The sequence below is a fragment of the Salvelinus alpinus genome, chromosome 10 (genome assembly GCF_045679555.1).
Source record: "Salvelinus alpinus chromosome 10, SLU_Salpinus.1, whole genome shotgun sequence".
Taxonomy (NCBI): Eukaryota; Metazoa; Chordata; class Actinopteri; order Salmoniformes; family Salmonidae; genus Salvelinus; species Salvelinus alpinus.
The window spans coordinates 50154897-50181903 of record NC_092095.1 but is presented as its reverse complement, the minus strand read 5'-3'; the positions used below and the strand labels follow the sequence as shown (position 1 = coordinate 50181903).

General features: G+C 43.7%; 1 protein-coding gene across 2 annotated transcripts in view; it reads right to left on the bottom strand.

The window, feature by feature from the left end:
* LOC139532155 (double-stranded RNA-specific editase 1-like) overlaps window positions 1–17349 on the bottom strand; it is a 59252-nt gene extending 41903 nt beyond the window's left edge. For both annotated transcript variants that reach the window (XM_071329369.1, XM_071329371.1), the window contains exons 1-2: window positions 17163–17349; window positions 3563–3640 (exon numbers count right to left, since the gene is read on the bottom strand). The gene's annotated coding sequence lies outside the window, so the exon portion shown is untranslated. The remainder of the gene's footprint in view (window positions 1–3562; window positions 3641–17162) is intronic.
* Between the last annotated feature and the right edge of the window lie 9658 nt (window positions 17350–27007).

Here is a 27007-nt window from a genome sequence, read left to right as displayed (position 1 = left end):
GGAGTGAGTGTGTACGCGTGTAGGGCCCTGTGAGTGTGCATAGAGACAGTGCAAAAATACAACGAAACGGTCAATAAAGACACAAGGTCAACTCAGATAGTACGTGGAGATATTTAGTTCGCTTTTTACCAGTCGTATTGCTTGGGGATATACGCTGTTCAAGAGCCCGTTGGTGTCAGACTTGATGCGCCGGTACCGCCTGCCGTGCGGAAGCAGAGAGAATAGTCTATGGCTTTGGTTCTTGGAGTTTTTAATGATTTTCCGGGGCTTCCTTCCTTCCTGATATAGATGTCCTGGATGGCACTGAGGCTGAGCTCCCAGTGATGTACTGGCTCCAGTGAAATAAGAGAGGAAGTATTTGATGTAGATATGTACACTACCATTCAAAAGTTTGGGGTCACTTAGAGATTTCCTTGTTTTTGAAAGAAAAGCAAAATAAATGTGTCCATTAAAATAACATCAAATTCATCAGAAATACAGTGTAGACATTGTTAATGTTGTAAATGACTGTTGGAGCTGGAATGCAGATTTTTTATGGAATATATACACAGGTGTACAGAGGCCCATTATCAGCAACCATCACTCCTGTGTTCCAATGGCACGTTGTGTTAGCTAATCCAAGTTTATCATTTTAAAAGGCTAATTGATCATTAGAAAACCCTTTTGCAATTATGATAGCACAGCTGAAAACTGTTGTCCTGATTAAAGAAGCAATAAAACTGGCCTTCTTTAGACTAGTTGAGTATCTGGAGCATCAGCATGTTGGTTCGATTACAGGCTCAAAATGGCCAGAAACAAAGAACATTCTTCTGAAACTCGTCAGTCTATTCTTGTTCTGAGAAATGGCTATTCAATGTGAGAAATTTCCAAGAAACTGAAGATCTTGTACAACGTTGTGTACCACTCCCTTCACAGAACAGCGCAAACTGGCTCTAACCAGAGTAGAAAGAGGAGTGGGAGGCCCTGGTGCACAACTGAGCAAGAGGACAAGTAGAGTGTCTAGTCTGAGAAACAGACGCCTCACAAGTCCTCAACTGGCAGCTTCATTAAATAGTACCAGCAAAACACCAGTCTCAACGTCAACAGTGAAGAGGCGACTCCGGGATGCTGGCCTTCTAGGCAGAGTTGCAAATAAAAAGCCATATCTCAGACTGGCCAATAAAAAGAAAGACTGGTGTTTTGCGGGTACTATTTAATGAAGCTGCCAGTTGAGGACTTGTGAGGCGTCTGTTTCTCAGACTAGACACTCTACTTGTCCTCTTGCTCAGTTGTGCACCGGGGCCTCCCACTCCTCTTTCTATTCTGGTTAGAGACAGTTTGCGCTGTTCTGTGAAGGGAGTAGTACACAGCGTTGTACGAGATCTTCAGTTTCTTGGCAATTTCTCGCATGGAATAGCCTTCATTTCTCAGAACAAGAACACTTTTTTGCTTACTACATGATTCCATGTGTTATTTCATAGTTTTGATGTCTTCACTATTATTCTACAATGTAGAAACTAGTAAAAATAAAGAAAAACCCTGGAATGAGTAGGTGGGTCCATACTTTTGACTGGTACTGTACATCTGGTGAAATATCTGTCTTATTGTTCTATCTGTGTTGTTAGTGTTTGTGTGTGCAAGAATTTGTGTGTAGGCATGATAGGTGCATATACATGTAACCGGGGCTCAAAAGTGACTGGTAGCAGGAAAATATAAATACTGATGGTAAAATATTAATGGTAATATATATATATGTAAACAGGGCTGAAAAGTGACTGGTAGCAGGAATATATAAATACTGATGGCAGACTGTGTTTGTCTATTGTTGTGACTTAGATGAAGATCAGATCAAATTTTATGACCAATTTATGTCCAGATAATTCCAAAAGGTTCACATACTTTTTCTTGCCACTGTATGTGTGACGGTGACGAAGATAAAACTGTGAGGCATCCGTACTGTTCTTGCCGGACAGCCTGTATTGAGTCAGGACCTTAACAATCAGCATTAAGTGCTAGCGGGTGATGGCATCTGAAGCCAACCGCTCAGTTGAGCTCCTGCTAGCAGTTTTTTCAATCACCAACCTGAATAGAAGGATAAACTAATGATTGTAGACAGTAGAGAGCTGTATTACTAATGACTGTGTAGGCCTATATCGCACAGAGAGAGATATTAGTCGGCCAATCAGTGGCTTTGACACAAGGATGCCTGAGGCACTTCCTGTTCTTTCACCCAATAGCCTTGAGTTATTGTGGCAGTAGCCTAATTCAAATGAGAATCCACCCCTCGGAAGATGAAATACGTTTCATAGGCAGTTAAGCACGACACTTAAGCTGTCGAGGGTGTTCTACACTCATCACAATTCTCACCAGGAAGGGAGAAAATCGTACAGTGAAGGAAAACCTGGTATGGATGGTTGCTGACTTGCTCAGATTTCTAGCCTCATACAGTTAAAGAAGGCTATCAACACTCTTAGACGATGACTGTGAGGGACACTGAAATGTGCGGTAAGCAAATTGCTACTTTTGTAAAACAGTCTGTCCTAGCAACTCCGGGTTACATTACTGCACTATAGAATTCGGTTATTCGTTCTAACTAGATGCTTTACCCGAAATGACATTCAGAGGACTTGATAACTCACAGCCGCGTCATCAGGCTAAGTCGCTTTGTTCTACTGCAACGTTTTCAGCTGGAGGACAGAGCCGGCCAGAGGATGTGACAGGTCAGGTTAGCGTGTTGGTGGAGAATAATGACTCTACCCAGACCACCACTGACTAACGCCACACAGCGCGCACGAAAACTCCTTTCCTCCCTCCCTTTCTCCTTCCCTCCCTCCCGCCAGAGGGCTAGGGGTGCGGCGCAATGACTCGGCGCCATCCAAATCGGGGCAGGGAGGTAGAGGACAGGGGGACGGGGGTTTGACTCAGCAAGTCTAGCATTCTACCAACAGGGCAGAGCAGCGCTGCACGCTACCCTGTCATGCGTCCTGTTCCCCCTCTCATCTGAGTCCCACTGGTCTGACTAAGGGGACCGGGATACGAGGCTTCTCTGGCCACTGGTAGCCCTCAAGGGCCCTGTGTCTAAGTAGAGGAACCCTGGTCACGTGGGGGGGCCCCTCGTGGTGCCTTCAGCCTGGTACTGAACCACAGTGATACCAGGTAAACGGAGCCACCTGAAGCTTTACTAAGAGGTATAAACACTGAGAAACAGGGTATTTAGACTCTTCCAAATGTGCCATGTCTAAGGGGGCAAAGACAACAACGGATTTGTTTAAATAATCCATCATCAACGTAACCCCTCTGTGACGGCACATTCTCGTAAAGCAAAAAGCAGGGATTTCTTCACGTCATCACAGGAAAGCGATCTCTTCCACAGAACTCCATTCTGAAATGTATCCATTTGCCACAGACATTATTTAACTAGAACTAAGCAGCTCCAAGCAACCACCGTTCTATCTTACTGCTGCATTATCTTACTCTCAGACTCTTACAGTCTGAACCAGAGAAAATAACTGTCGGTTATGAATTCTATTTGTATGGTCTGCAAAGCCTTCATAAAGCCACAGATGATATCTTAGTTACTCACAGTATATTGGAGAAGAGAAGCAGGAAGTAGATCAGGGTCAAGGGTCGTCAATCAGTTTACTCACTGTTCAGTTCATCCCTGTAAAAGAGCAATACAGCAATGTTAAGTAAACGGCGTTAGTAGCCTGCTAAACTAGAGCCTCTGACCTATACAAATGTAGGATCTTAATTTGAGCCAGTTTGATACAGCAGGAAAATAATCCTGCAGCAACAGGAAATGTGAATTATAATGAATTGACATGTATTTTAGGGGTTGATACATTTTTCGTTAGGGCAAGTTTTGCATTTCGTGCTGCAGGAAAATTCTCTGCAACAAAAGAGTGATCAAATTAAGATCCTATATCTGTATGAGAACTCAGAGAACAATGGGGTTGCTGGGTAGAACCTCTGTCGTCAGTAATGCCCTGAAGCATGGTGGCCAGGCTCACTCAGCTCAGTTTGTCAAAGAGGGTTTTAATACACATTGGTAAAGTAGGGCATGGTAATGAGAGAATAGTGCCAGGCTAATACTCTGATAACTCTGCTGGCCGCTTCACGTCCCCCTCAAGGGAGGGACTAGGGAGAGTGCAGGTCTGTAGAGTGGGACTAAAATAACCACTTTGAACAGGATTGACACTCTCATGTCAATGTTCCCTCTAATTGTCTTCGGCACTGAGCATATTTCAGGTCTACGGAGCTCAAACTTGAACGTTGTGAAAATTCTGTGCAAATTCCAGTGTGTGCTTACTGTGAACACTGAGGCTATACCCTGCTTCAAGTTACAGTTTTGACAGTGGCCAAGTAGGCTACTGTGGCTATCTGATCCTAATGTAGGCCTACCCGAGTGGCCTACCATCAAAAACAATGGAGAAAATGCTTCCCATAACTTGGAAATAGCTGTTCTATCATTCAGACTACAGTGGCAGCCAATGTGTGGTGTTCAATGTCGGCCGACATTCCATGAGACTTTTGAGAGAGAGAAAAAACACGCAGGGCTTGACATGAACCTGTTTATCCACTTGTCCGTCAGACAAGCAGGTGACTGAGCATGTTGTTATGTCGTTTGATGCAAGGGACCACTTGACCGTTATTACAGAGAATCAGACAAATGATGCTACCCTCTTAGCTTATTCTAGCCTGCCTCAAAATACAACACTGCCCCTTTAAAGACAAATAAAAGTGGTTTTCTGTTCTACCTGATAATGAAATTGCACCCACCTGGTGTCCCAGGTCTAAATGAGTCCCTGATTACAGGGGAAGAATGAAAAAAGCAGTGGAACTACCTTCCAGGTCCAGATTAGGATTTGATGATGCCCGGCACCAGTACAGCACTGACGGGTCAGACTAGCGGCAAACGAAAGACCGATGTTCTACCTTGTTGAGCAGCAAGCCCAATCAGAGACACATCTGGCTGGTAATGTGACCGTGATGAAGGCAGCTTCGCTGTCCAAACGTTGATTGTTGTTTATTACATCTACTGCGTTGGTTGCCAAATGAGAGGGTGTTGCCTAACTTTTCGGGGAGTGCTACTGTGTCATTCACCCTCTGTGGCTCTATGGTGGAGGTATGGGATTTCCTGGCTGATTCCCTCCCAGGAAACGGAACCGCCAGCTCAACCTGACCTGGCTCTGCACTGCACCTGACCTGCAGCGGTGACGACACTGCACCAGTCCCACGGTACAGTCCTGGTCATAGTGACCTACATCTCTCCACCGCTCTCTATTTGAGCATGATGGATGTAGCCCCGCACTAGCACAGCGGCAGGCAAGGAAGAACTCCCTAGAAGGAAGAAACCTCGAGCGGAACCAGTCTCAGAGGTTGGGTCTTAGAACAAAAGGTGCTATCTGGAACCTAAAAGGGTTCTTCGGCTGTCCCCATAGGAGAACCATTTTGAAGAACCCTTCTGGTTCCATGTTTTAGGTTCCATGTTGGACCCTTTGAACGGAGGGTTCTACGTGGAACCCAAAAGGGTTCTCCCTGGAACCAAAAAGGGTTCTCCCTGGAACCAAACATGGTTTTCCTATGGGGACAGCCAAAGAATCCTTTTGGAACCCTTTTTTCAAAGAGTGTAGACAGTGGTGTCTTATCAGCCATTCATCTCCCTGTAATTGGGATACATCAACCAACATGTCCTCTGATACCATACACTGTCTGTTTGAAACAGGAGGGCCAGACAAGCTGCTTGCCACAGACTCAAAGGCCTTATTAATACCAGCCCAACATAATATATAATTCATTGAGGCTGAATGGCTACAAGTGCAGGGGCAGCTGTGAGGGATCTGTACAGAACAGGAGGCCATCGCTCTCCCCGTGTCACAGAGGATACGGCTGGGCTAGCCTATAATACTTAATCTTCTCAGTCAGCGCTGCGGAGAGGTAGAGAGAGAGAGAGAGAGAGAAATATAGGAATGGAGACAGGAGAGAGGATGGGAGAGAGAAAGAGAGAGGGAGAGCGAGAGCGAGAAAAAGGGAGTGTGAGAGAGAGAGAGAGAGAGAGAGAGAGAGAGAGAGAGTGTGAGGGAGAGAGAGAGATAAAAAGATAGGAATGGAGACAGGAGAGAGAGAGAAAGAGAGAGAGAGAGAGGCCAGACCAGACTGCTGAGACTGAATTGTAGGGAGTCCATACTGAGGATAATTTGTTAACAGCTTTACACCACACGTGATATACAGTATACAGATAGCAGGAATTTGCACATGCATGTCTTGCATTGTTTATTCTTATTCACACTCCCATCACAAACAAACACAATGGCATGCACGCACATACACAGACAGTGTGAGGAACACCTGCTGAGATGCTAGGGAATCACAAAGTGTTGATCTGAGCGGTGTGTGTAGGATCTGCTTTTAACGAGCACCGTGTCTCCTGGCCTGTTCACCGTACGCACGCACGCACACACGCACACACGCACACACACACACACAGTCTTCCGGCCTGTTCACTATCTCTATTAAAGAGACCGGTTATGAATCATTAAAGGACCACAGCACCATATTACAGACGCGGGCACAACCCCTGTGTTAGAATAATAACACAGGGGGACAGACGGGAAGTGAGCAGCACCGGCTCCGCGTTACAGGGGGGGGAGAGGTGACGCAGGACACTCATTTGCTTGTCTCATTATGTGAAGGAGATCAGATTATGCATGCATGATATCAAAACTGAACACATTGGTTCCCCAAGACAAAAATAACAACGATGTGAAAGGAATAACGTCTAGCCTATGTTTACCCACCGAACGACTGTAACGACGTACTAACGTCATGATATTTGTCATCTGTAGCAGGTGCTGGTTTGGTAATAACTGCGTTGGTCAAATGAGAGATACAGGGGGATCCTGTCTATTGAAACAGCATTAAAGGCATCCTGTGGTTTCTTGGCTTTGGCCAAGCATCTCCAGCAGGCAGGGATAACATTTAGGAGTCTAGTAATGAACCAGTGTCCTTTGTTCCCCGGGTTGATTAGAGTGTTGGAGAGAGAGAGAGCGGGAGGGAAGAGTGGGACCACAGCCAGGCTTCGGAGAGAGGCCTCTGAAACCCAAACGAGCTGGTGACTGCAGGGCAGTAACTCCAGTCCTCAACCAAGAGGAGAACAGTGGACACAACGTACTACACAGTGACTTCTATTATTCAACTTTTTTTCTCACCAGGCACTCACATAACGATCACTCACATAATGATCACTCACATAATGATCAATCGCCCTTGTGGATCGAAGAGTGGTTTTCAGTCATTTCCCGGTAGAATATTTTCAAGGTGACTTGAAATTCAACGTCTTTTTAAAATGACCCACGGGCTGTGTAGCCTGGCAGAGAATTACTGGATCAACTCAGCCGTCAGTCAGTCAGTCATTCCGTAGCTCTGCGCCTGTGTCGTTCCTCTTCTCAAATAGAGAAGAGCCCTCTCTCGCTCTCAATGAAGTCAAGGGTACCGGAATAGCGAAGCAGTTTGAATATAAACGGAATAATACAAACAGGCATATTTGCATATTGGATTCATTTTGCCTTTCAGTAAATCTAGATGGTATGAAAAAAACAAGCATTTCACTACACCAGCAATAACATCTGCTAAATATGACCAATAACATTTGATTTGAAACGCTTTGCCCACTGAGCACCCGTAGCTAGTACCCGTAGCTAGTACCCGTAGCTAGGCCTACATGTATGTGAAGAGGGACTTGAGTTAAACTAGAAAGGTGAGAGAGGACACTGGACAGAAGCTCAGGGATGGATAAAAGTGAGAGGCTGTGTTATATTGACGACAAGGCTGAGAGTCCAAGGGCTGGGAAGGGACAAGAGCACCGCTCTTTTCTTTGCTGCAGTGGAGAGAAACGTTCTGGTGAAGGGCAAGAGGTTGGGAGGTCTACACTGCTCCTGTCCTGAGAGGGTTACATGATCACCCTGTCTTAAGCTCTGTCTAGTCCACCGCGCTGATGGTACATTGTTATACAAGCCAGTTGGTCATTTTAGAAAAACCCTACTAAAATGTCACACAATGGACATCTGTCAAATAAATCTGATTTGCCATTCGTTTACCCATCAATGATGGTGTACCTCCCTCTCATAACCTGTTAACATGACAGCCATATACGATCATAGATATTCCACAGATAGCCATAGAACAAAGTGGCCGCTATCGCTTTTAATAAGTGAAGTGATGGCATTCTCTCTTTGCAGTGGCAGTGATGGTGTTTATCGGAGAAAAAGGAGAGGAGGATAGATAGAGAGATCTTGGAGGATAGAGAAAGAGAGAGAGAGGATAGATTGAGGTTAAAACAAATTCTTATTTACAATGACGGCCTACTGGGGAACAGTGGGTTAACTGCCTTGTTCAGGGGCAGAACGAAAGATTTTTACCTCGTCAGCTCAGGGATTTGATCCAGCAACCTTTCGGTTACTGGCCCAGCACTCTAACCACTAGGCTACCTGCCGCCCCTATATAGCTAGCTAGAGAGAGAGACGGATAGAGAGAGGGGGAGGAAAGAGCAAAAGACAGAGGAGGATAGAGAAAGGGGAGGAGAGAGAGAGGGGGGATAGATAGCTAGAGAGAGAGGAGGAGAGGTAGAGAGAGACACAGAGACACAGAGAGAGAGAGAGGAGAGAGAGAGAGGAAGAGAGAGGGGGGGGGGTGGATAGCTAGAGAGAGAGAGAGGGGAAGATAGATAAAAAGAGGATAAATAAAGAGAAAGGGGAGGATGGAGAAATTAACCTGGAGAAGAGCCCCCTGAGCAGTCTGGTCCTGGGGCTCTGTTCACAAACACAAATAGACCCCACAAAGCCCCAGGACAGCAACACAATTAGACCCAACCAAATCATGAGAAAACAAAAAGAAAATTACTGGACACATTGGAAAGAATTTACAAAAAAAACAGCGCAAATTAGAATGCTATTTGGCCCTAAACAGAGAGTACACTGTGGCAGAATACCTGACCACTGTGACTGACCCAAAATGAAGGAAATCTTTGACTATGTACAGACTCAGTGAGCATAGCCTTGCTATTGAGAAAGGCCGCCGAAGGCAGACCTGGCTCTCAAGTTTAGAGCCTTTTTGTACTTTAACTATTTGCATTACAAAACTGTATATATTCACATAATGACATTTGAAATGTCTTTATTCTTTTGGAACATTTGTAAGTGTAATGTTTACAGTTAATTCTTTATTATCTATTTCACTTGCTTTGGCAATGTAGACATATGTAGAACCGCGCAGTACAGCCCTGCAGATAAGCAACTCTATTTGTACAATATTATGGCTGTAAAACAAGGCAGACAGGCTAATATGCTAACAAGCGACACTAATCTTCACGAGGCTTAAATTGATTCCTTTACAACAGATCTGTTGTTGTCACCAACCCCAACTCACACCCACCCACACACACAAATCCCCAATTACAATCAAATGGAGAGAAAACAAGTCACCTTGATTATAGTATTATTACACATTATATTATTAACAGTGTACAACAATGAAAGAGTGAAGGTTGCCTTATATCCCTACAAAACACAATGAGAAATAATTGGAAGAAGCCTATAACACTGTTGCCTGATGCTGAGAAATATGGCCACATTGAAATTCATAGTCGTAGCCCTAGGCCTACATTTTTTCCCCCCCAAAAAATGGATCCAAGTTTGACAGAGTATTTTCCTTCGCACAAAACCCCCAGCTCTTATCAGTAATTACAAAGGATTCACTGTTCTGTTCTCACAAATCATTTCCTGCCATTTAAATGTCACAACGAGTGTGACAGAGTGGAAAACAACATGGCTTTTCTTCTTCGTCACGTTTTACTGCTCGCTGCTGTGTGTGTGTGTGTGTGTGTGTGTGTGTGTGTGTGTGTGTGTGTGTGTGTGTGTGTGTGTGTGTGTGTGTGTGTGTGTGTGTGTGTATATGTGTCCATTAATGTGTGTCTGCCATGCCTGGCCTCACCCTCAAATCAGCAAGACTGTTGAAAGGTTACAATGAGCTGACTTGCCTAAATACAAAGGCCCAAGTCGCCTCACTCTCGACAGCTATAAATACATCAATGACTTCAGCAAAACGGTCCTAAGGACCGGACCGCATGAAAAACACAATCTGTTATCACTCCATGTCAATCTCCTCATGTAATGCTACAGCCATTTGACCAGTAGTTGTGTTTTTTCTCCGGCACACAATACAGCCTTTATCCATTTGACATGAGAGCACATCATGCCAGGACATAAAGAGAAAGTCTACATTACGCCCAGAGAATTGCAAATGCTGCGGTGCATTATAATCAGTTAATGGGGACTAGTGATGTTGGGAAAAAAGCGATACAGTTACATATCGGGATATTCTTTTTGATGATGTATCTTATCGTTTTGACAATATCTTAATATAATTTTTGCGCTAGTTTGCTGCACCTGCACCAAAACTCCAGTGTAGCTTGTTCTCCTTCTTCTTTTTAAATAGAGAGCCCATTTGTTTTCAGCACTTTTATTTCCATGACTGACCAAAACACATTTTCTCATGGCTGTCTCTTGTCCGTCTGTAGCAGATATATGTTGAGCAATATGTTTGGAACATCAAATCGCAATAAAATTACAACACGTAGAATCGTGAGAGTTGCAATACATATCTTATCGGCACATACTGTGAATATCGCTTCAGTCTGGTTTTAGACCCCATCATAGCACTGAGACTGCACTTGTGAAGGTGGTAAATGACATTTTAATGGCGTCAGACCGAGGCTCTGCATCTGTCCTCGTGCTCCTAGACCTTAGTGCTGCCTTTGATACCATCGATCACCACATTCTTTTGGAGAGATTGGAAACCCAAATTGGTCTACACGGACAAGTTCTGGCCTGGTTTAGATCTTATCTGTTGGAAAGATACCAGTTTGTCTCTGTGAATGGTTTGTCCTCTGACAAATCAACTGTACATTTCGGTGTTCCTCAAGGTTCCGTTTTAGGACCACTATTGTTTTCACTATATATTTTACCTCTTGGGGATGTCATTCGAAAACATAATGTTAACTTTCACTGCTATGCGGATGACACTCAGCTGTACATTTCAATGAAACATGGTGAAGCCCCAAAATTGCCCTCGCTAGAAGCCTGTGTTTCAGACATAAGGAAGTGGATGGCTCGGACAAAACAAAGATGCTTGTTCTAGGTCCCAAGAAACAAAGAGATCTTCTGTTAAATCTGACAATTAATCTTGATGGTTGTAAAGTCGTCTCAAATAAAACTGTGAAGGACCTCGGCGTTACTCTGGACCCTGATCTCTCTTTTGACGAACATATCAAGACTGTTTCAAAGACAGCTTTTTTCCATCTACGTAACATTGCAAAAATCTGAAACTTTCTGTCCAAAAAGAATGCAGAAAAATTAATCCATGCTTTTGTTACTTCTAGGTTAGACTACTGCATTGCTCTACTTTCCGGCTACCCGGATAAAGCACTAAATAAACTTCAGTTAGTGCTAAATACGGCTGCTAGAATCCTGACTAGAACCAAAAAATGTGATCATATTACTCCAGTGCTAGCCTCCCTACACTGGCTTCCTGTTAAGACAAGGGCTGATTTCAATGTTTTACTGCTAACCTACAAAGCATTACATAGGCTTGCTCCTACCTATCTTTCGGATTTGGTCCTGCCGTACATACCTACACGTACGCTACGGTCACAAGACGCAGGCCTCCTAATTTACCCTAGAATTTCTAAGCAAACAGCTGGAGGCAGGGCTTTCTCCTATAGAGCTCCATTTTTATGGAATGGTCTGCCTACCCATGTGAGAGACGCAGACTCGGTCTCAACTTTTAAGTCTTTACTGAAGACTCATCTCTTTAGTGGGTCATATGATTGAGTGTAGTCTGGCCCAGGAGTGTGAAGGTGAACGGAAAGGCTGTGGAGCAACGAACCGCCCTTGCTGTCTCTGCCTGGCCAGTTCCCCTCTCTCCACTGGGATTCTCTGCCTCTAACCCTATTACAGGGGCTGAGTCACTGGCTTACTGGTGCTCTTTCATGCCGTCCCTAGGAGGGGTGCGTCACTTGAGTGGGTTGAGTCACTGATGTGATCTTCCTGTCTGGGTTGGCGCCCCCCCTTGGGTTGTGCCATGGCGGAGATCTTTGTGGGCTATACTCGGCCTTGTCTCAGGATGGTAAGTTGGTGGTTGAAGATATCCCTCTAATGGTGTGGGGCTGTGCTTTGGTAAAATTGGTGGGGTTATATCCTTCCTGTTTGGCCCTGTCCGGGGGTATCATCGGATGGGGCCACAGTGTCTCCTGACCCCTCCTGTCTCAGCCTCCAGTATTTATGCTGCAGTAGTTTATGTGTCGGGGGGCTAGGGTCAGTTTGTTATATCTGGAGTACTTCTCCTGTCTTATCCGGTGTCCTGTGTGAATTTAAGTATGCTCTCTCTAATTCTCTCTTTCTCTTTCTCTCTCTCTCGGAGGACCTGAGCCCTAGGACCATGCCTCAGGACTACCTGGCATGATGACTCCTTGCTGTCCCCAGTCCACCTGGCCGTGCTGCTGCTCCAGTTTCAACTGTTCTGCCTGCGGCTATGGAACAATGACCTGTTCACCGGACGTGCTACCTGTCCCAGACCTGCTGTTTTCAACTCTCTAGAGACAGCAGAGATACTAGAGATGATCGGCTATGTAGAGTAGAGATACTCTTAATGATCGGCTATGAAAAGCCAACTGACATTTACTCCTGAGGTGCTGACTTGCTGCACCCTCGACAACTACTGTGATTATTATTATTTGACCATGCTGGTCATTTATGAACATTTGAACATCTTGGCCATGTTCTGTTATAATCTCCACCCGGCACAGCCAGAAGAGGACTGGCCACCCCTCATAGCCTGGTTCCTCTCTAGGTTTCTTCCTAGGTTTTGGCCTTTCTAGGGAGTTTTTCCTAGCCACCGTGCTTCTACACCTGCATTGCTTGCTGTTTGGGGTTTTAGGCTGGGTTTCTGTACAGCACTTTGAGATATCAGCTGATGTAAGAAGGGCTATATAAATAAATTTGATTTGATTTGATAATATCGTATCGTGAGGTCCCTGGGAATTCCCAGCACTAATGGAGACTTAATGAATATACTGTAGAAAAGCCTTGGTCTATAAGCTGTAAATACCTACATGTGTTCTGCATTATTGGGGCATCAACAAATAACACCATACATGACAAATGTATTGTTGTCTCCCTAAAAATCGCACAATTGTCCAGCGACGTGAATAATCCTTTCTCCTCCATTTCTGTTCCATAAAACCGCTTTATACAGCACAGTAGCAGGTCCCCATATTAGGGATAGTCTCATTATAATGATGAGGACTGGAAATGGCTTACTATGGAGGTTAAAGGTCAGAGAGACAGATTAACTGATGGAGAGGCTTCACAACAAGTTCCCCTCAAATCCATAACCTCTAGTTCTGACTACACTCTCCCCTCCCCTAATCCCTACTTGTCCAAAGCATCCTTCTCCTCTAAAATCACTCATTTGAAGCCACTAGTCTGCTTTAAAGGGGCTTATAGAATCACAGAAAAGGCCTCTCGAATGTAGGTAGAGGGGACTTTTAGCTGGCCATGTCTGTGCCCATCGATGGAGAGCTTGAGCACTTTTCAAAACATGTTTTCAAACTACAATAGGTAGTCTATATTCTCTAATATATATATATATATACAGTGGGGAGAACAAGTATTTGATACACTGCCGATTTTGCAGGTTTTCCTACTTACAAAGCATGTAGAGGTCTGTAATTTTTATCATAGGTACACTTCAACTGTGAGAGACGGAATCTAAAACAAAAATCCAGAAAATCACATTGTATGATTTTTAAATAATTAATTTGCATTTTATTGCATGACATAAGTATTTGATCACCTACCAACCAGTAAGAATTCCGGCTCTCACAGACCTGTTAGTTTTTCTTTAAGAAGCCCTCCTGTTCTCCACTCATTACCTGTATTAACTGCACCTGTTTGAACTCGTTACCTGTATAAAAGACACCTGTCCACACACTCAATCAAACAGATTCCAACCTCTCCACAATGGCCAAGACCAGAGAGCTGTGTAAGGACATCAGGGATAAAATTGTAGACCTGCACAAGGCTGGGATGGGCTACAGGACAATAGGCAAGCAGCTTGGTGAGAAGGAAACAACTGTTGGCGCAATTATTAGAAAATGGAAGAAGTTCAAGATGACGGTCAATCACCCTCGGTCTGGGGCTCCATGCAAGATTTCACCTCGTGGGGCATCAATGATCATGAGGAAGGTGAGGGATCAGCCCAGAACTACACGGCAGGACCTGGTCAATGACCTGAAGAGAGCTGGGACCACAGTCTCAAAGAAAACCATTAGTAACACACTACGCCGTCATGGATTAAAATCCTGCAGCGCACGCAAGGTCCCCCTGCTTAAGCCAGTGCATGTCCAGGCCTGTCTGAAGTTTGCCAATGACCATCTGGATGATCCAGAGGAGGAATGGGAGAAGGTCATGTGGTCTGATGAGACAAAAATAGAGCTTTTTGGTCTAACTCCACTCACCGTGTTTGGAGGAAGAAGAAGTATGAGTACAACCCCAAGAACACCATCCCAACCGTGAAGCATGGAGGTGGAAACATCATTCTTTGGGGATGCTTTTCTGCAAAGGGGACAGGACGACTGCACCGTATTGAGGGGAGGATGGATTTGGCCATGTATCGCGAGATCTTGGCCAACAACCTCCTTCCCTCAGTAAGAGCATTGAAGATGGGTCGTGGCTGGGTCTTCCAGCATGACAACGACACGAAGCACACAGCCATGGCAACTAAGGAGTGGCTCCGTAAGAAGCATCTCAAGGTCCTGGAGTGGCCTAGCCAGTCTCCAGACCTGAACCCAATAGAAAATCTTTGGAGGGAGCTGAACGTCCGTATTGCCCAGCGACAGCCCCGAAACCTGAAGGATCTGGAGAAGATCTGTAGGGAGGAGTGGGCCAAAATCCCTGCTGCAGTGTGTGCAAACCTAGTCAAGAACTACAGGAAACGTATGATCTCTGTAATTGCAAACAAAGGTTTCTGTACCAAATATTAAGTTCTGCTTTTCTGATGTATCAAATACTTATGTCATGCAATAAAATGCAAATTAATTACTTAAAAATCATACAATGTGATTTTCTGGATTTTTGTTTTAGATTCCGTCTCTCATAGTTGAAGTGTACCTATGATAAAAATTACAGACCTCTACATGCTTTGTAAGTAGGAAAACCTGCAAAATCGGCAGTGTATCAAATACTTGTTCTCCCCACTGTATATTTTTTTTTATCAAACGTTCAAATCTCCAAGTCTCTCAAAATTGTTAGGAATTTGTTTCTCTAGTGTAATTCAAAAGGCTGATTGTGGACCTTTTTATTGAAGAATTTGTTTTCTATGATTTGTGTTTTGCTTTTCGTGCATTGATGTTAATATTGATGTGTATATTGATGTGTATAGTGTATATTGATGTGTATATTGATGTGTATAGTGTATATTGATATGTACTGTATATTGATGTGTATACAGGGCTCATCTGTAAAAGAGACCTTGGTCTCAGCATTACTCCCTATCAAAATAAAAAATAAAAAATGAAATACATCTTCAATCTACAATAAACCAAGATGAATAAATTAAAGAATTTAAATTAAAGAAATTAAAGATGTTTGTTTTTTTATAACAAACATCTTTGATGGCATTGTTTCCAGTGATCTGTGATCCCAGTATTATTCATCAAAAGATCATATTTATGCTCAAAGTGAATACCTCATAAAAGATCTACTGACGTAAAACAACAAAGATAAATCTCATGACTGAAACGATAAAGAATAAAAGACGCAATTTAATAAAAGCAAGAATAAAAACAATTGAACTATTCTACACAACAACCAGAGACTCAAACCAGGTTTATAAACGCACAAAGTTTGCATAGAGCACTGACCTTGGTAACACATTGAAACACCAAATAAGTCAATTGAGAATGTTTGGAGCCCTAGGCATTAACCACTAACCGTCAAAAGGCCAATAGGTTGACTGACTTGAGAACACATAGATTTTTGTCCACTGGTGCTTTGTTTGAAACTATTTACCGTATGTGATGTCTTCATTTCCTACTTTAAACCCGACCCATGATAAGCCAATCATGTTTTTGATTAACGAAAATTGGAGAAAGTGTGATAGATTCATTTCAATGTACTAAACATTGAACTTAATAGGGAATGAAATCAAAAAGCGTTTAAATAACAGACAAAAAAAGTGTTTTGGACCAAAGAGAAGAGGCATTCGGCAGAGTTATACATGATATAGCCTACATTAGTAATAACACATTTTACATATGTTTAGTGATTCTTTCTAAAGCAATCCCTTTCAGGCTACAGGACAGTAGCCTAGCAGTTAGAGTGTTGGGCCAGTAACAGAAAGGTCGCTGGTTTGAATTCCCATTGCTACAAGGTGAAACATCTGTCGGTGTCCCCTTGAGCAAGGCACATAACCATAATTTGCTCCATACTACTATGGCTGACCTGTAAAACAACACATTTCACTGCACCTATCTGGTGTATGTGTGACAAAATATTTTTTCCCCCAGTAACATTGCCATAGCATCCTAGTCCTAGCCTATTTAGGAACATGTGAACTTGTATGCCCTTGTCCACACCTGCCCGTATGGAAAGTCAAACTACAGATGCAATTGCCATTTAGCCTAATAATTGTGACCTCTCCTGGTATCAGAGAACTGTTATGTGGTGAAGAGGTGTAGCAAGGTTCCTTTCAAATAAAATTAAACCATCCCATGATCACAGAGATTTGACTGAAAGTTTCTAATAGGCCTAATATCACAGTTATTTTATTTGGAATATAGGCCTAATGATCACCATGGTGATGCTATCTCTGTCGTGATGGGAATAACTACCTAAAATTAACACTGCATACGATGTGAAATCCAAAATACACAAGGTTTGGGGGGGGGGGGTTATGCCATTTATTAAAGGACATTAATATAAACAAAGCGTGTAGCCTAGGCTACTGTAATTCACCAGAATGGCTATTTGAACAGATATGTAGACGGTAAACTATAGCCTACGTAGGATAATATAATAAAACATGACTGATCTCGTATACAATACATCATATAAGACGCCGGTACTTACAGTTTCTGGGGCAACCAAAAAGGAATGGTCCTTCTCACAGCTTGATCAATCTACAGTCCCTCGTCCTCTGTCAAAACCCGCTCACTAGACACTTGACGGGTGATGTGTGTCCAGACGCGCTTACGCTGAATACCACTGAGCACAACAATGGTGATGGACCGCAGCGAAACTTGGCAGGCAAAAAAAAAATCTACGCAGACAGAAATAAAAATTAAGAGAAGCACCGACTTCATTGGATAAGGAAATGTTGGAGCGATGCTGTTGCTTCCTTATTGGACACAAGTCAGACGATGCATGTCCCGATTGGATAGGAGAAAAGAGGTGGATACGAATAAATTGGACAAGATTGGTGAACTTTGACAAGTGATTTGCGCACGGCGATTGGACACAATCATCCTCATCACTGACTGGTTTCAAACGTGTAACTATTTAAATTATTCTGATTTTAAATGTCTGTATAGATCATTGATAAAAGCTTTATGCACTATACATACATGCTTCACAAATAATTTATCAGCAAAGTCATCATATATAGAGCATCCATAAGAGCATAGACAATTACCTATGTATATTCTGAGGCATGATATGGTTTATCAGAGCCAATTTGCCCAGAGCCTCATAAAAGGTTATAAAGGGTTTATGAATGCTTCATTAATTGGGACCATTATTCCCTGGCTGGAAAAAAAAGTGGTAACAGACTGTTAAATAGTTAATAGTCAACGTACTGAATTTTTGTATGAAGTCCTTCAATGTCAAGAACTTGCAGGGCACAAATATTTATTCCATTGCCATGGCTGTGTTAATCTTAATTACGGTTCGACATCATTCTTAAGTGAGGCATCCTCTCAATCATGTAGGCACACGTGCAAAATGGCAAAATTCCCTTTCCTCCTCATAATCTCCCAAATACTGTATCTGTCATCCACTCATGAATGGAACATTTAGTACTGTGAAGCAATAGTCTCCTAAACAGTGACACTGAATAAAACAGAGTTTTTGACACTCAATTTATTTCAGTTTAATTTAAGTGAAACTCTACACGTCTTTATAATAATTGACTATCTTTGAAGAGATCAGGCATAAATGATTGTATACTGAACAAAAATATGAAGGTAACAATTTGAAAGATTTCACAGAGCTACAGTTCATATAAGGAAATCAGTCAATTGAAGAAAAAAAATAATCTAATCTATGGATTTCACTTGACTGGGAATACAGATATGCATCTGTTGGTCACAGATACACTACCATTGGAAAGTTTGGGATCACTTAGAAATGTCCTTGTTTTTGAAAGAAAACACATTTTTCGTCCATTAAAATAACATCAAATTGATCAGAAATACAGTGTAGACATTGTTATTGCTTTAAATGACTATTGTAGCTGGAAACAGCAGATTTTTTAATGGAATATCTACATAGGCGTACAGAGGCCTATTATCAGCAACCATCACTCCTGTGTTCCAATGGCACGTTGTGTTAGCTAATCCAAGTTTATCATTTTTAAAAGGCTAACTGATCATTAGAAAACCCTTTGCAATTATGTTAGCACAGCTGAAAACTGTTGTCCTGATTAAAGAAGCAATAAAACTGGCCTTCTTTAGACTAGTTGAGTATCTGGAGCATCAGCATTTGTGGGTTCGATTACAGGCTTAAAATGGCCAGAAACAAATAAATTTCTTCTGAAACCCATCAGTCTATTCTTGTTCTGAGAAATGAAGGCTATTCAATGTGAGAAATTGCCAAGAAACTGAAGATCTCGTACAACGTTGTGTACTACTCCCTTCACAGAACAGCGCAAACTGGCTCTAACCAGAGTAGAAAGAGGAGTGGGAGTCCCTGGTGCACAACTGAGCAAGAGGACAAGTAGAGTGTCTAGTCTGAGAAACAGACGCCTCACAAGTCCTCAACTGGCAGCTTCATTAAATAGTACCAGCAAAACACCAGTCTCAACGTCAACAGTGAAGAGGCGACTCCGGGATGCTGGCCTTCTAGGCAGAGTTGTAAAGAAAAAGCCATATCTCAGACTGGCCAATAAAAGGAAAAGATTATGATGGGCAAAAGAATACAGACACTGGACAGAGGAAGATTGGAAAAAAGTGTTTTTAGACGAATCTAAGTTTGAGGTGTCCGAATCACAAAGAAGAATATTCATGAGATGCAGAAAAAATGAAAAGATGCTGGAGGAGTGCTTGATGCCATCTGTCAAGCATGGTGGAGGCAATGTGATGTTCTGGGGGTGCTTTGGTGGTGGTAAAGTAGGAGATTTGTACAGGGTAAAAGGGATCTTGAAGAAGGAAGGATATCACCTCATTTTGCAACACCATGCCATACCCTGTGGACGGTGCTTAATTGGAGCTAATTTCCTCCTACAACAGGACAATGACCCAAAGCACAGCTCCAACTATGCAGAACTATTTAAGGAAGAAGCAGTCAGCTTCTGTCTATAAGGGAATGGTCAGTACAGTCACCAGATCTCAACCCTATTGAGCTGTTGTGGGAGCAGCTTGACCGTATGGTACGTGAGTGCACATCAAGCCAATCCAACTTGTGGGTGGTGCTTCAGGAAGCATGGGGTGAAATCTCTTCAGATTACCTCAACAAATTGACAACTAGAATGCCAAAGGTCTGCAAGGCTGCAAATGGAGGATTCTTTGATGAAAGCAAAGTTTGAAGGACACTATTATTTCAATTAAAAATCTTTATATATAACCTTGTCAACTTCTTTACTATATTTCCTATTCATTTTGCAACTCATTTCATGTATGTTTTCATGGAAAACAAGGACATTTCTCAGTGTCCCCAAACTTTTTAACGGTAGGGGCATGGATCAGAAAACCAGTCAGTATCTGGTGTGGCCACCATTTACGTCTGCAAAACATCTCCTTCGCATAGAGTTGATCAGGCTGTTGATTGCCCCAACTTCCGGCGCCGAAAAGAGATGGCCGCCTCGCTTCGCGTTCCTTGGAAAATATGCAGTATTTTGTTTTTTTATGTGTTATTTCTTACATCGGTACCCCAGGTAATCTTAGGTTTCATTACATACAGTCGGGAGGAACTACTGAATATACGATTAACGTCAACTCATCATCGTTCCTACCAGGAATATGACTTTCCCGAAACGGATCCAGTGTTTTGCCTTCCACCCAATACAATGGATCTGATCCCAGCCGGCGACCCTGTGCGACGCCGTAAAAGGGGCAAACGAGGCGGTCTCGTGGTCAGGCTTCGGAGACGGGCACATCGCGCTCCACTCCCTAGCATACTACTCGCCAATGTCCAGTCTCTTGACAATAAGGTTGATGAAATCCGAGCACGGGTAGCATTCCAGAGAGACATCAGGGATTGCAACGTGCTCTGCTTCACGGAAACATGGCTAACTCAAGAGACGCTAACGGTGTCGGTGCAGCCAGCTGGTTTCTTCATGCATCGCGCTGACAGAAACAAACATCTTTCTGGTAAGAAGAGGGGCGGGGGGGTATGCCTTATGATTAACGAGACGTGGTGTGATCATCATAACAACACACAGGAACTCAAGTCATTCTGTTCACCTGATCTAGAACTCCTCACAATCAAATGTCGACCGCATTATCTACCAAGGGAATTCTCTTCAATCATAATCACAGCCGTATATATTCCCCCCCAAGCAGACACATCGATGGCCCTGAACGAACTTTATCTGACTCTTTGTAAACTGGAAACCACACACCCTGAGGCTGCATTCATCGTAGCTGGGGATTTTAACAAGGCTAATCTAAAAACAAAACTCCCTAAATTCTATCAGCATATCGATTGTGCTACCAGGGCTGGAAAAACCCTAGATCATTGTTATACTAATTTCCGCGACGCATATAAGGCCCTCCCCCGCCCCCCTTTCGGAAAAGCTGACCACGACTCCATTTTGTTGATTCCAGCCTACAAACAGAAACTAAAACAACAAGCTCCCGCGCTCAGGTCTGTTCAACGCTGGTCCGACCAATCTGAATCCACGCTTCAAGACTGCTTCGATCACGCGGATTGGAATATGTTCCGCACTGCGTCCAACAACAATATTGACGAATATGCTGATTCGGTGAGCGAGTTCATTAGGAAGTGCATTGACGATGTCGTACCCACAGCAACGATTAAAACATTCCCAAACCAGAAACCGTGGATTGACGGCAGCATTCGCGTGAAACTGAAAGCGCGAACCACTGCTTTTAACCAGGGCAAGGTGACCGGAAGCATGACCGAATACAAACAGTGTAGCTATTCTCTCTGCAAGGCAATCAAACAGGCTAAGTCCCAGTACCGAGACAAAATCGAGTCGCAATTCAACAGCTCAGACACAAGAGGTATGTGGCAGGGTCTACAGTCAATCACGGATTACAAAAAGAAAACCAGCCCCGTCGCGGACCAGGATGTCTTGCTCCCAGACAGGCTAAACAACTTTTTTGCCCGCTTTGAGGACAATACAGTGCCACTGACACGGCCCCCTACCAAAACCTGCGGGCTCTCCTTCACTGCAGCCGAGGTGAGTAAAACATTTAAACGTGTTAACCCTCGCAAGGCTGCAGGCCCAGACGGCATTCCCAGCCGCGTCCTCAGAGCATGCGCAGACCAGCTGGCTGGTGTGTTTACGGACATATTCAATCAATCCTTATCCCAGTCTGCTGTTCCCACATGCTTCAAGAGGGCCACCATTGTTCCTGTTCCCAAGAAAGCTAAGGTAACTGAGCTAAACGACTACCGCCCCGTAGCACTCACTTCCGTCATCATGAAGTGCTTTGAGAGACTAGTCAAGGACCATATCACCTCCACCCTACCGGACACCCTAGACCCACTCCAATTTGCTTACCGACCCAATAGGTCCACAGACGACGCAATCGCAACCACACTGCACACTGCCCTAACCCATCTGGACAAGAGGAATACCCATGTGAGAATACTGTTCATCGATTACAGCTCAGCATTTAACACCATAGTACCCTCCAAACTCGTCATCAAGCTCGAGACCCTGGGTCTCGACCCCGCCCTGTGCAACTGGGTCCTGGACTTCCTGACGGGCCGCCCCCAGGTGGTGAGGGTAGGTAACAACATCTCCACCCCGCTGATCCTCAACACTGGGGCCCCACAAGGGTGCGTTCTGAGCCCTCTCCTGTACTCCCTGTTCACCCACGACTGCGTGGCCATGCACGCCTCCAACTCAATCATCAAGTTTGCGGATGACACTACAGTGGTAGGCTTGATTACCAACAACGACGAGACGGCCTACAGGGAGGAGGTGAGGGCCCTCGGAGTGTGGTGTCAGGAAAATAACCTCACACTCAACGTCAACAAAACAAAGGAGATGATTGTGGACTTCAGGAAACAGCAGAGGGAGCACCCCCCTATCCACATCGACGGGTCAGTAGTGGAGAAGGTGGAAAGTTTTAAGTTCCTCGGTGTACACATCACGTACAAACTGAATTGGTCCACCCACACAGACAGCGTTGTGAAGAAGGCGCAGCAGCGCCTCTTCAACCTCAGGAGGCTGAAGAAATTCGGCTTGTCACCAAAAGCACTCACAAACTTCTACAGATGCACAATCGAGAGCATCCTGTCGGGCTGTATCACCGCCTGGTACGGCAACTGCTCCGCCCACAACCGTAAGGCTCTCCAGAGGGTAGTGAGGTCTGCAGAACGCACCACCGGGGGCAAACTACCTGCCCTCCAGGACACCTACACCACCCGATGTCACAGGAAGGCCATAAAGATCATCAAGGACAACAACCACCCAAGCCACTGCCTGTTCACCCCGCTATCATCCAGAAGGCGAGGTCAGTACAGGTGCATCAAAGCAGGGACCGAGAGACTGAAAAACAGCTTCTATCTCAAGGCCATCAGACTGTTAAACAGCCACCACTAACATTTAGCGGCCGCTGCCAACATACTGACTCAACTCCAGCCACTTTAAAAATGGGAATTGATGGAAATTATGTAAAAATGTACCACTAGCCACTTTAAACAATGCCACTTAATATAATGTTTACATACCCTACATTACCCATCTCATATGTATATACTGTACTCTATATCATCTACTGCATCTTGCCATCTTTATGTAATACATGTACCACTAGCCACTTTAAACTATGCCACTTTATGTTTACATACCCTACAGTACTCATCTCATATGTATATACCGTACTCTATACCATCTACTGCATCTTGCCATGCCGTTCTGTACCACCACTCATTCATATATCTTTATGTACATATTCTTTATCCCTTTACACTTGTGTGTGTGTGTATAAGGTAGTAGTTGTGGAATTGTTAGGTTAGATTACTTGTTGGTTATTACTGCATTGTCGGAACTAGAAGCACAAGCATTTCGCTACACTCGCATTAACATCTGCTAACCATGTGTATGTGACTAATAAAATTTGATGATTTGATTTGATTTGATTGTGGCCTGTGGAATGTTGTTCCACTCTTCTTCAATGGCTGTGCGAAGTTGGCGGGAACTGGAAAACGCTGTTGTACACGTCGATCCAGAGCATCCCAAACGTGCTCAATGGGTGACATGGAAGAACTGAGACATTTTCAGCTTGTATACAGATTGTATTTCAGGAATTGTATACAGATCCTTGCGATATGAGGCTGTGCATTACCATGCTGAAACATGAGGTAATGGCGGCGAATGAATGGCACAACAATGGCCCTCAGGAGCTTGTCACGGTATCTCTGTGCATTCAAATTACCATCAATAAAACGCAATTGTGTTTGTTGTCCATAGGTTATGCCTGCCCATACCATAACCCCACCACCACCATAGGGCACTCTGTTCACAATGTTGACATCAGCAAACCGCTCGCCCACACGCCATACACGTGGTCTGCTGTTTGTGAAGCCGGTTGGACCTACAGTACTGACACATTCTCTGGAGGCGGCTTATGGTAGAGACATGAACAATCAATTATCTGGCAACAGCTCTGGTGGACATTCCTGCAGTCAGCATGCCAATTACACAGTCCCTCAAAACTTGAGCCACTGTGGCATTGTGTTGTGTGACAAAACTCCACATTAGAGTGGCCTTTAATTGTCCCCAGCACAAGGTGCACCTGTGTAATGATCATGCTGTTTAATTACCTCTGATATGCCACACCTGTCAAGAGGATGGATTATCTTGGCAAAGGACAAATGCTCACTAACAGGGATGTAAACACATTTTTTCAAAGAATTTGAGATAAATACGCTTTTTGCACGTATGGAACATTTCTGGGATCTTTTATTTCAGGTTATGAAACATGGGACCAACACTTTACATTTTGCGTATATATTCTGGTTCAGTGTATAATTTAGGCATATTTTAATATTCAATTTGGAGCTGAATAGGATGATACTTAGTCAAACAATAACTACAGTATGCTCATTAATCCTCGCATTGCACATCAATCAATAATTTTGAATATCTGTAAATATGCTGTCATGGCCACATTTGCAAACAACTGGCACGCATAATATACCTTATATGTGCTACTTTTCTAGCTCTGCTGTGTCATTCATTATTGACAGGTCTTCACTGCACTGAACAGTGAATGTACCGGGGTGAATCCTGTTACGAAAAGCAGTAGGCCGATTTGCATGTTTCAATATTTACATTAAATCACAAAATAAAGGGCAGATAAATAAAGACTACAGAATAAGTGTGTGTGTGTGTGTCTAAGATTCACTGACTCACCTCACCTGCCTGGAGGGAGAGCGACTTAGAGACTAGTCACGTCTGCAAACAGCCCTGAAGACGTTCCACAGGAACCAGCCAGCCAAAACACTGATGAGCAAGGAAAATGTGTTCCAACCACACACACACACACACCACTGGCTTCCTGTATGAATCACATAATAGCTACACTCTGGTGTATGGTGAGTCACTCCCCAATGTCCTGAAGACTGCAGCCGACAACAGAGCATTTGTGGCTAACAGTCACCTCTAGTTAGTTAACCATCAGATCCACTAAAGACATGGGGATATGGGAATATTGTAGTTTCTTTAACGCTAATGGAGTAATTCTGCATACTGTATTCAATAAAGCACAATTTCCTCATTAATGAGTAGGTTACTAGCCGATGACTGTGTAGTACATGAGCCTAATAAAACAGTTATGGATTATGTTTTTAATTGTTTTTATATAGCCAAGCCTGCCCAGGATGGTACTGCAGATGCACAATACAACTACAGTATGAGTCATGTATGAGAAATAGGGCAGCTGGGCTTGAGGAACGGATACAGACAAAACAGAGAGAATATACAACAGACAGACATTAAAACGTCCCGGTTCTAGACATCTACAAACCACCCAAGGATATGTGTTCACGAAAATGAATAGACAAGACAACACATCGCTCATGTAGAGTGGAGAGCAACAGATCATTATTTGCAGTACAGTTGAAAAACATATCACACACTATGCTCTCCCACTGACATTGGCCATCACAGTAACAACAGCCTGCTACCCAGAGTACCAGTCGAAGCACCGCTCATTTAAAGCCCCTATACTGGACAGGAGACTAGAGCAATCACTCACAAGGCTGTCAGAGTAACCCTGACCTCACACCCAGAACCTCTGTTACAAGAGACTAGTGTAACCCTACTGACATATACAGAGCAAAAATGCCATGTACCATTTTGAAATAGGCAGTGGGAACTGAACAGCTTTGCTTCTTGTTACAAAGTCATGCCCAGTATTTGAAATTAAAACAGGATGGATAGGTGGTGCTGAATGGTAGTGCATTTGCCTGCACTGTAATGATTAAAACATTAGCCTGTAACCGGGGGGTAATAGCGGACAGATATTTGCACTATAAACTGCCATAAGCCCATGTAATGCATTAATGCTTCATTGAACGCCATAGAGGCTGACAGGATTCATAATGGAGTAACCTAGACCTACTCCCTCCATCAACAAAGTATAATAATAGATGCTATTTATCAGACGCTTTTATCCAGAGATAGAGTCATGCATGCATACGGGTGGTCTCGGGAATCAAACCCACTTTCCTGGCTTTGCAAGTGCCATGCTCTACCAACCGAGCTACAGAATCCATCTACTGTAGATCCACTGGCTATCAGCCTTCATCCTGGGTTGATATGAAGGACAGAATGTCCCTGTTACATGCAGAGTACTAAGCATGTATCGGCTACACAACTCTGGTTAGGACTCACCCAGCACTATTGTCTATAGATATTCATCCAATCATATCATGCATTACTAATGAATGCTAATGGCCTGTTCCAGCAATAAACATACCTTCTATGAATTGGCTATTTCTTCTTCTCTCAAATGTAATCAGATTGGTGCCTGAATGGGCAATGAACCTCTAGGCCCACCCCCCCATCTCTGATCTCTTTCTCCGTTCCCTCTTAATCTTCTCCGTACCCTCTGTCTGCATCCCAAATGGCATCCTATTCCCTATAATGCACAATTCTTCTTGACCTGGGCCCAAAGTAGCGCAATGGTGAATAGAGTGCCATTTGGGACGTAATCTCTGTGGCTCTAACCGTCTGAAGTGTCCATCTACATCCATGCTTATCATCAGTTCTAGGCTGAAGATGTTTCCTTTCTATTTCTGGACCTGCGTAGCACACCGCCGTTGCTACTTATGCTCACTGATATGACGGGTTGGTTTCCATGGATATGCTGCTGTTCTGAGCCTCAGGCCTTGGGATTACAGATCGCAGTTGAACTATAATGAATTCAGAACATGACTTCCAAAATGGAATCTTTCCCGTTCCATATCCATCCCAATCTGATCTAAATTCATATTCATCAACATCACAACGACGTGACACATACATAGTGTCATACAAAATGGAAGGCAAGTTTGAA